The sequence below is a fragment of the Cydia pomonella genome, chromosome 6 (assembly GCF_033807575.1).
Source record: "Cydia pomonella isolate Wapato2018A chromosome 6, ilCydPomo1, whole genome shotgun sequence".
Classification (NCBI taxonomy): domain Eukaryota; kingdom Metazoa; phylum Arthropoda; class Insecta; order Lepidoptera; family Tortricidae; genus Cydia; species Cydia pomonella.
The window spans coordinates 16678318-16690268 of record NC_084708.1 but is presented as its reverse complement, the minus strand read 5'-3'; positions in this window follow the sequence as shown (position 1 = coordinate 16690268).

Below are 11951 nucleotides of genomic sequence, written 5' to 3'. Positions count from 1 at the left end.
ACCAATATATCAACAAGAAGCCACATGATAATAAGCCAGGTGGAATCCCAAGTTCAATATTCATTAGGCGCTATTACAAACATGATATTGTTGATGGGCATAGTTCCCAACTCGGAACTCGCTTCGCATGCGGCATCGCCACAGGTATTAATCAAAAGCTAGTTTTAGCTGTTTGAGGTGGTTTTACAACTAAGTGTTTTGTATTTGTTGTTTCAATAATACAATGAAGCAAACCGTGTATGCTCGACTAAATTAATAAGTTCTGTGTAAACAGTACACATTATCTACGAGTATTAAGTGATATTTGGCGAAATTTGCTGTACCTAACAAATTTTCAATCAGCCTGACTATGAAGTTACCCCTGAGGTATTTCAGATATACAAACAAACAATGCAGTCGAAGCGTCAAATAATATGTCTGTATATTTTTATTGTATCTGTAAGACCACTTGTTGGCTTTAGTCAATATTACACTACCTATGTACCGTAAAATGGGGTGAGTAGGGATTACGAGGGCAGTTGGGTTATGAATGGGGTGAGGAGGGGTGAGTTGGTTTATTAGTAGGCTACTTCTACGTAAATTATATATTCTAATAACACATCAAGTTATAATCCCAAAGTGTCGATCCAACAATTTTCAAAACTCACCTTAGTTGGAAATCCCTCCTCACTACGGCTACGGGGTGAGCTGGGATTTCCTACTATTTCGTATTTATCTTTAAAGTTTAGAAATGGAACTACACAAAATCATAAAAAAACTAAAATTCAAACGACCGGAACATTTATTATGTATAAAAATCAGTTTGCCACATGTAAAAATAAAGTTTTATCGAGGTTTAAATGTCAGTTTTGTCCCTACACACCCCATTTTACGGTAATCAATTGTGTTTTCCTGAAAACGCTTCTTTTTATGTGTACAGATAAAGAGTACATTATCTATCTATTTTGTACATTTAATATAAAACATTAAAATATGTTCATAAGTAGCGAGCAGGACGCCGATTCAAACTTACAAAGTAATGTCAACTTGGTCCCATTTTGGCATAATTCGTAGGTTTACTTAAGATGTGAGCGAGGTGAAATAATATAAAAAACAATTTTTGAAAGTTTAAAAGACCGTTACAAGCAAGGCCTGCTTTTATTCATACTAATCGTACTTCTTATTGTATTAAAAGTCTACGAGGCAAAGTTTATTTAATAAAGGTAAGTACATACATGTAATATGTGTTCCAAATATGTAGATATGTATGTAGATTGTAGATTTAGCTATACACAGTTCCTTATTTTTATTAGAACAATACAATACAATACAATACAAATCCTCTTTATTGCACAACCTCTGAAAATAATGTACATGGAAACACATAAAAAACATGAAGATAGAGGTAAACAACAGGCGGCCTTATCGCTACAGAGCGATCTCTTCCAGACAACCTTTAGGTAGTGGAGAACTGAAACTTAAATTAACTAATTAGGAGGTGCCAAAAAACTAAATAGCAAACTAAAATACCCTTAAAATTTAAGTCTACAACAGTAAGACAATACATATACATACACACTACTTACATAATTATATACCTACATATATACATATATACAATACTATATAATTCTTGCCAAAAGTAACGGGGACAGAAACACTAAGGAAGGGACAGATAATAGTCTTTAAGATGGGATTTGAAAACAGCAAGGGATTGAGCGCGTCTTATTTCGACAGGGAGAGAGTTCCATAACCGAACAGCCCGAAAAGTGAATGAGCAATTATAAAATTTTGTGGAGGAAGGAGGGACAGAAAGAAGCAAATTTTGTGCGGATCTAGTGGAATTTAAATAACTAAAGCGTTCTTTTAGGTAACGGGGAGTGGTGGGATTAAAGAGTATACTATAAAGAAGACAAAGAATATGAACATTACGACGATAACGGATTGGGAGCCACTTGAGTTGCACGCGAAAATGAGAAACGTGGTCAAATTTACGCAATCCAAATATAAACCGGATGCAGAGATTTTGTATTCGCTCGAGCTTATTCAGTTACTCTTCTGTGAGATCAAGATAGGAGATGTCGGCATAATCGAGGATCGGAAGAAGAAGGGATTGAGCAAGTGCAATTTTGGTGGCGATCGGCAAGAGATTACGTAGTCGCCTAAGAGAAGCAACAGCAGCAAACACCTTCCTACTAACCTCACCCACCTGAGGCACCCAAGATAAGGACCGGTCCATAATAACGCCAAGATTTTTTACCTGGTGTGAAAATGGAATCTGGATACCATCAAAGTATATGGGGGGAAGATTCGCAAAATCTACTCTAGGAATTAGTTTGCTACTGCCAATGATGATGACTTGGGTCTTCGAAGGATTCACTTTCAGACCATGAGTTGTGCTCCATTTCAGAATGCGTAACAAGTCATCATTCGTGCTCTCGATGAGGGAAGGAAGATCGCCAATTACTCCCTGTCTATATATCTGGAGATCATCGGCGTAAAGGTGAAATTTTGAAGAAAGATTATGGGTAATAGAATTAATAAATATGGAAAATAATAGAGGCGACAGTACCCCGCCTTGCGGAACGCCGGCCAATGTACTGCACCAAGAAGAACGGAAATCTTCAACCTTTATTCTTTGCCGACGACCAACCAAATAACTATGGAACCAGTCAACTGCCGAGGGTGACATATTAAGTGATCGCAAGATAGCAAGCAAGATATCAAAATCAACAGTATTGAAGGCGTTGCTAAAATCCAGTAGGGTCAGCACTGTTAGCATTCTGTTGTTCATACCAAATCGAATATCATCTGTGATTTTAACCAATGCTGTGGAAGTACTGTGACCTGGTCGGAAACCAGACTGGAATGGGTTAAATAAATCATTTCTGTTCAGGTACGAAGTTAGCTGTTGATGTATTAGCCGCTCGAAGACTTTAGATAAAAATGGAAGAATGGAAATAGGACGGTAATCGGAGAAGGAACAGGGATTTGACTTTTTAGGCAAAGGGATGATATCGGCATCTTTCCATTGGACGGGGAATACACAGGTTGAGATGGAATAATTTAAGATATTGGTAATTACGGGAGCAAGAAGATCAAGAAGAGGAAGGATCATGTTGCGGCTAATACAATCAACTCCAACAGCATTGGAAGTAATGCTCATTACATTTTTCTTAATATCATCCTCGGTAAAGCAACGAAAAGAGAATTGAGGGAGATTTCGACTAGGAACAGAAAAAATACTATTTATTGTATCCTCCTTAATGGAACCACCAAATGCTGTAGATGAGGAAAAATTTTGATTTAAATTATCAAAATCAATATTGTTGGAATTGGAAGGTGGCTGATTTTTCCCTACACCCAGAGATCTCAAAAACCGCTTATCAATATCTAACCGACCAAAATTGCGCTGCAGGAGAATTTTAGCCTTGGTCTTAAGAGGACGAATTTTGTAGGAAAGAAAAAGCAAGTCATGGTAAGAAAAAGCATCAGCGGAATATTGGCCAAATTTAGCAACATGGGTAGCAGAGGAAACCATAGCAAGATCTAGAAGAGAAGGAGAACAATTAGGAAAATGGTGAGTAGAACCAGAAGGAAGGATACACAAGTTGCAAGAATCAACCAAACTTTTAAGTGACTTGGATCTATGATCATCTTTGAGGAGACAGGTGTTGAAGTCACCCATGATGATATGATGGCTGTACGAAGGCATAAGATCTTCAAGAACGTGTAGAGTCTGTGCGGAAAGAGAAGATTCGTAGGATTTCAGGGCGTGCTAGTGCTTTTTTATGGTTTTTGTGATACTGACAACACTGTCACGTAAGTAATTATAATACGACACTAAAGATCATGATGCTTGAATCCCGTTATCCCAGCTTTTTGCACGGCACACTAAAAGGAACCTGGTATCGCCTCGATAACCGAATCCTATGAACTAGCACAGGCACTAGTTTTCGCAGAAGTGACTGCCATTTCACCTTCTACCTAGAGGTTAAACCCAACTTTTGTTTTTACATTTCCTGGACGACACGACGTACTAAAGCGACAGTTCGATTGGCAAAAATACTAAACTAATTAAGGATCTGCCCAATTCAAGTAATCCAACTGCCAATCTCATACAAAACCAGAAAGAGCCTGATATACAAACTAATCTTTATTCCAATCCAGTCCAATAGTTATTTTAGCACAAAACCAGATGGGTATATTGGGTAATCAATTTAGTATGAATGATATAAAAACAGTGCATGAGTAGGTCTTTTTGGGATTAGTCCGGACTCCGGTTCTCTCACGATATTTTACTTTGTCGAAAAGCTACTGCTAAATATGATATATTATTTTGTAACTAACAGCCACAACATTAATGATTATCCGTGGACCTTGTCATTGCAATAACATTTCGAAGTTAGACCAAGCTAAGTTTACAGCGATTTTCATTGCGCAGATATCAGCGTAAACGTTATAATTTCATAGAAGTTTGACGTTTAAAATAACACTTGCACAGTCTGAGCTACAAAAATCAACTTAGCTTGTTTGGTCTAACTCTACAAATAAATTGTACTACATTGGCTTAATGGTGAGAATCAGACTTGAAACCAAATATATACTATCTATACATACACATCTTGAACGATATTTAATATTTTAATTGAAAAACTTCATTTAATTACAATGGAAGTCTTGATTCCTGTTATTCAATTATTTCAATGACAGAAGAATGATTTTATTGCCATGTAAAATTGATGATGTTAGTTCCTATTTCTGCCACGACTCTTCTCTTTCTGCACAGACTCTGCCTGTCTACATAATTATCTTACGCTGATTGTAGTCATGTCTCCATTTGACCAATGTCACCATGACATGGGAAAAATACGGCGAGGCACGCGTCGTAATTTCCTTTTCGCGTATGCCTCGTGGCGAGGTAGGCATACGAAATTTGCTCATGACATATTGACATGAAATATTATTAAAATTATCCTGTTTATACAAAACCAATAATATAATAACCGCCAACTTATATCATCGTTAATATATATATATATATATATATATATTCTTAGCATAGGTAAACCTAAAACAGCAAAAGTCCAACTCACTCAAAAACTCAAAACATAAATCACTCCGGTCAGGAACTTCAAAATACTCGTACATTTGTCATTCGCAATTTTGTATACCTACTCTTTGACATAAAATTATCATTGCATACGATCGAAAATAAAACCTCGAGAATAATACATCATAAAAATGCCTATGAGATTTAATGTGAAATGTTTGTGAGATTGAACCCCGGAAAGTAATGAGGGTGATAAGTATGACGTCTCGCGCCGGATGTCAGGTGCCAATAAATGATACATCGCTGTGATTTGTTCGATATTTTTGACAGCTTATGACAATGCCAGACTTGTAGCTCGCGCACCTTAAATATCACAATAGGGATGATTGACATTATTTAAGATAAACTATTTCACACCATGCATGAAATAAAGCACCAGAACAATAATAGATAAACGTAAAGAGCTACTTTACAATTTCTACTTTATAAATCGTATTGAACTATTTATAAAGATTAGGTAACTTGACTGTGACGTCATTTGCTAGTGTATATATAAATTCCACAGCGGAAAAGCCGGCAAATCGTGTTAAAAGTTCGAAAAAAGAAACGTTTCTTCAAACAAAAACGTCACTTTTGACACTGACATATCCGATCCATATCGTATATTTAGGAATTTTTCACGTTACTTAAAGTTCGAATCGGGCCGTGATTTGACTAGCAGTCTAATACCCTATTATGCTTGTCATGATTTGATATATTCAACTACGTATTGTCTACTTTAGTACCTAGTTCAAAGGCTTACATTGGAGCTTTATTAATTGGTGTAAAATTATTACCTACATAATATTTGTTTTATAGATGCAAAACCATATTTCTGCAAATATACCATATTTCTAAAAATAAGTTAGCCAAAAAATTAGTTGCCATTTGGTCACCATGTAGAGCTTCTCTTTAAAAAGTCGGATGATGAGGCCGTATGCTTGTTTGCCACCGACGTAGTATAAAAAAAAATGATACCTCGCAACAGGCCGGTAGAGCCTAATCTCACCTCTACTCACATGCAATAAAGTGAATGACCTGTCACAGCAAGGCGGATGGGTAGACAGCAGGTTTAGTCAATGTCGCGACCACTTGCGCGGGTCTCGTCGCAAGGGCCGATTCGGTAAAATTGGACAAAAACTTCCGCGTTCCATCAAGCGAGACGATAAATTGCCACTTACCTTATTGGGTAGATGCCCTTTTCACTGATTAAAAACCGATGACGAGAGCATCATACTTCATCAATGAAAACGATCGTATCATAAGATTTGACGTAACTCTTTTTTATACGATTATCGAGGCAATCGCTTGTGGCTAAGATACGTTATAAGAAATATCTACCCTCATCAGTTATTTATTTGTTATAAGACAATGACATTGCAAATAGATTGCCTGGTAAAACTGCGCTGCGTACGAACAGTTTTTTTTTACTTTTTTGTTTCTTACCTATATCAAATGAAAGCTTATTTTATATACAATACAAATACAAATACAAAATCGGTAAACTAGAATTTATTTCCTATCCGTACGAGGCAACCTACTTGCTATATGTCAATGTAAATAAATATCTATCATGTATTTCTTATCACAAATAAATAACATATGAGGGTAGATATTCCTTAAAACGTATCTCATACTATTACACTTTATAAATTTATAAGTGGTCACTTATGTTTTGTTAAGTAGCTATTAATACAATACCGCTATATGTATCAAAAATACAGTATCGTCGTAGGGATGAATTAATTAATTTATGAGGGACATGTAACTTACTTTTTACCTGAATATGACATTAGTTAATTTAAAATTATATATTAATTAGTAGTATTTTTTAATTCTTAATTTTTATACTCTTGTATTTGACATGTTTCCTGTAAGTTAGTTAATATTTTAGTAATATGTTAATTTTAAGTTTGTATTTTAATTGTAACTAATGTTTTGTTTGTAACACTATGTTTCAAAGCTTTCATGAGCCATGTTGCTTGTAAATAAATGCAATAATAATAACAATAGGTATCCGTCGACCACTGTTACTTATATGTGTGGTTTTCTGTATATAAATTAACGAAAATAGTTTTCGACCCCTAATCCTTTTAAAATGCCTACACAACTACGACACTGTAGCCTAAGGGGTCGAAGACAAACAAAAAATCATCCCCACTGTACGAGTTGCAACCAACATATACCTTAAATTCAATATTTTACTTCACCACTTTCTCAGTGTGATTGATTTACCTACCTTTGGCAAATTACATGACGGACGAATAGATAGATTCCTTGTTGGCTAGGGAATCTTAAAAAGGCAGCTTCTCTTTACACGGAGTAAGCCAGACAATGTTTCAATTATTCTAACTATTATAAGTTGCCAATATGTCATTTCACAAGATGATGTTAATTACTTAATATAACTTTTCTCGTCCTGGTGATGTTATCACCTCACACGTGTAAATAGGTAATATTATCAACCGTAGCTATTACACATGGATTTAATCGAGTTTTGAACAAAATTGTTAATGTACCTAAAATATAATTCAAATAGACATCGTCAAAATCTTTAATATGGATCGCGTTGTAGTCTTATACGCTGGGTGTGGCTTGTTTTATTTGCATTTCTCTTGCTTCGAAAGTGGGTCATTGTTGTTCTAAAAAGTATGCAGAAAATAATACGTTTCTGCTCTATAGCACTGTACTTCCTAATTACGTTTTTTGTCTTTTCTTTTTTAAGATAAGCAATAACATTTCTGGTTTTAAATGGATTTGTTGTATAATTTCCATTCTGATAATTAACTCCCCATTCCATAAATAACGATATTTTTACCTAAATTGTTAATTGAAAATCTCAAGAAATACTAATTACTGAAGTTTATACTTAGCCGTGTTATTTATAATTTTCTCATGTATTTTACTTTCCTTGTATTCGAAATGAATAGAGTGTTTAACTCGGCTGATAGGACTATCGGCGCTCTTAGGTGCCTTTTTTCCTTTGGTTAACAATCTACTATGCCATGTTAGTTAGTGTGGGTCAAATCTTTGAAGCTAAATTTGACCCACTCCGGATTTCTGATTGAGCTGAAATTTTGCATACATATATATATTATACAAATCGGATGACAATGCAATATTGGAGAAAGGAGGTGGCCATGGGAACTCTGAGATAAAACAAAGCAAACTAATTGTGTTTGGCGTTTATAGAATTGTCTCGATGAGTATTAGTTGCCTGTGGAAATAAAAGGACAGTCAGCGAAAAAACTTGTATCAAAAATGATTTATTTGCCAAAATTTAATTTTATACTGAGGGACAAGAAATTCAGAATTTCAACGATCCCTTTTATTTAGCTTGGACTTTTATGTCGAATATACTAGCAAATAGTGCTTTGCTATTCGTGGCTAGGGTCGAAGTGAACTGAGGTAAGAAAAAACTCGTTCACTAAACTACTACGAGGTAACCCCTGAGGCATTTCAGTGAGTGCTCCCCAAGATTACACGACTCTTTTCAAACTTGTTGGTGCTTCGAAACGGTACTGTGCGAGTATTTCATTCTGATTAGCACGTTGTACTTTTTATTTTCAAAGCATTTAACACAATTTTTATTTCTTTTAAAAAATAATACAAAATCTCTCATATGGCGAAATATTAGCTTGCTTGAATTTATTATTATGGCATAAATTATATGTTAGTGTTGTTGCTGTATTTTCTAAGTATATTATTTTCTTATATTGGGGTGCAGAGTACTTATAAGTATTGTTTGTTAAAGGTCAAAATATTCTCAAGATCAATGAAATATATATATTATTTGTGTAAAGAATATAGGGTATTTACCTATCTACATTGGTTAAACATTAACTATATATTACAAACATTACAACCGAATGTACCCTATGTGTGCGTGTTCTTCTTGTAGTGCTCAACTAAGTGCCTACTCATGAATGTTAGTCTAAAATGCTTAAATTTTTATGAATACGAGTATGATGTTTCAAATCACTTTTAGGTAAATGAATTGACATTTTTTAACAAAACCTGTTTGTGTTTTGTATCAGCACCTCCTTTTAACAATCGATAGTTGAGGTTGTTGACATCCGCCATAGAGTTAAGATATGAACAGAGATAATTTTACTTATGACAAACTGTAACACTGCAATTGCGGACGGTTTGAAAGGGTGCGTGTAGGGGAGTGATACCATGTAACACAAATTCTCCCCGATGGTGAAATAATTATTAAAAAAAAAACAGCACTGTTTAATATTTGACATTAAATATGTACCTGATTTTATAGGTCTTCAAAATTGCGTAATGTTGCATAATTACTTATTACTTATTTAATCGTTATTTACGATACAAGTGCGGAAAGTAGGAAATTCGCAGCTCGTGTCTTATTAAAACAGTCCCTTTGATCGTGTTTTACCAGAGGGAGTATTTTAAATCGACACGAGTTGCGAATAATCTCTTCGCACTTGTATTATACAATGTTTACACTACAGTCAGCATCAACAGTAGTGGATGAAACAACGCGCCAAAAGTATCTGACATTCCGGATAACTTTTCTAAACATAGATAAATCTCTAAAATTTAAATTCAAAAGGACCTATATATTTTACAGTCTTATCTGTTCTACATATAGATTTAGCTGTTACAGAATGGTAGATACTTTTGACACCTTGTTTGATCCGCTACTTTTCATGCTGATTTTACATATGGTCCTTTAAATTTTCGACATAGGCACGGAAAGTGGGGAGCTGATGATGATGATGATGATGATGTGTGTATGTACATCAATTCACAATAAAATAAAATTTATAAGTTTAAATGCAAACGCAGACACAAAGAAAAGTAACACAATTTAGGAAACATTAGTCATTAAAGCATCTTTCATATCCTTATGCCCGGAAAATTACCATACCGACCTAGTTTGAAATGCACAATCAATAATTTCACCATTTATCTAAATTTACTGTTCTTCACCTGGGGGTAATTACCCCTGTAGGGGTAAAACTGGTGTTTAACGGGGGTAACAAGCTCTTTACGGGGGTAATAAGCTCAATAAAATATAACAAAAATTAGACCTGTAAGAAAGAATATTGATAATTATTGAGGGGTAAAATCGGGTTCCCTAGTTATTCATAGGGGTGGCAGAACTGAAAAGATTAAGATTAAGAACCACTGATCTAAATAGTCTCTTGTATACATAATGATTTAATAAGAAGTGCCATAAGTTACCCTAGTTTTCGGGAAATTACCCTATTGAACTTACTGGTCGCACTCCTCTTTTGTAATGAAATATCGTGATTTTACGTACGTTATTCCATCTATTTTTTTTATTCCGGTCGGAATAATTTTAACAACGCGTGGAGGTATCAAGCTGGATTTTATATCAAATACTCAGGTCTACTGTCCCTTGGAGCTGTAAAAAAATCAAACTTCTAAGCTACCGCAATCAAAAAATACAGCCGTTTATGCCGCAAATTTTCGACACTCGCAAGGGAATCAAAACCTACAGGGTACTTCCCGTGAACACAGAATATTGAAACTTGGTACGAAGCAACGTCTTATAGCACAGATAAAGGAAAAATTTCGAAAACCGTAAATTTTTAGTTACATCATATAATACTATAGACCTACAGGTTTGTACGGAACCCTCGGTGCGCGAATCCGAGTCGCACTTGACCGGTTTTTAACTTTTTAACCGACGTCAAGATTTCAAAAGGAGGAGGTTATCAATTCGGTTGTATGTTTTTTTAAATGTTTTTTACTTCATAACTCCGTCGTTTCTGAACCGATTTTGTTTTTTTTTTTTTTTGTTTGAATTTATATATATATAGATTGGTCCCGTTTCTGTCAAAACTCAGTTCTGATGATGGGATCCATGAGGAATCGACGGAACTCTTCAAATGTGAAAGGCATACATATAGTGATTTCTATATTTTCATCACCAAATCAAGCATTTACCTACATCTAAAAAGTGACATTTGATGAAGTGGAACTGCTGATGCTGATCAGAATGGAACTCTTTAACGACGCATAGTTCTCGCTTGGCGACTTGTCATCCTCTTTATGTTTGTTTGGCAAATTAGGATTTCAAAATACATTTTTGTCAAGCTCGAGATCTGATGGTAGAAACTATGAGGAATCGAAAATACTCCTTAAATGTTAAAGGCATATATATATAGTGATTTATGTATTTTCTTTAACAAATCAAGCATTTACATTTAAAAATCAGCCAAGTGCGAGTCGGACTCGCACAGGAAGGGTTCCGTACCATTATCTATAAAAACGGTCACCCATCCAAGTACTGACCCCGCCCGACGTTGCTTAACTTTGGTGATTGGATGAGAACCTCGAGATTGGAAAGAAATATTTATTTTATTCTGTTTTTAGTATTTGTTGTTGTAGCGGCAACAGAAATACATAATCTGTAGAAATTTTAACTGGCTAACTATCACAGTGCATGAGATACAGCCTGGTGACAGACGGACGGACAGCGGAGTCTCATTAATAGGGTCCCGTTTGACCCTTTGGGTACGGAACCCTAAAAAGTGACATTTGATGAAGTGGGACTGCTGATGATGATCAGAATAGAACTCTTCAACGACGCATAGTTCACGATTGGCGATTTGTCCTCCTCGCTGTGTTTGTTGAGTAAATTAGATTTTCAAGACATTTTTTAATATAATATAATAATTCTTTCACCGGTTCCCTCATTGAAGTCGGTTTTTTTTTTTCTTAAAAATTATCTTCCAACAATTCACTCCAATGACCTCTTGATCCGACTGACGGCAGATTGGTGGATGAAAGATGTCAATGTGTGTGTGTCGCGCGTACATACTAGAAAATTGGTGGATGATGGAATCCTAGTTGTGTGTTATCAAAACTACGTCCGTAGTAT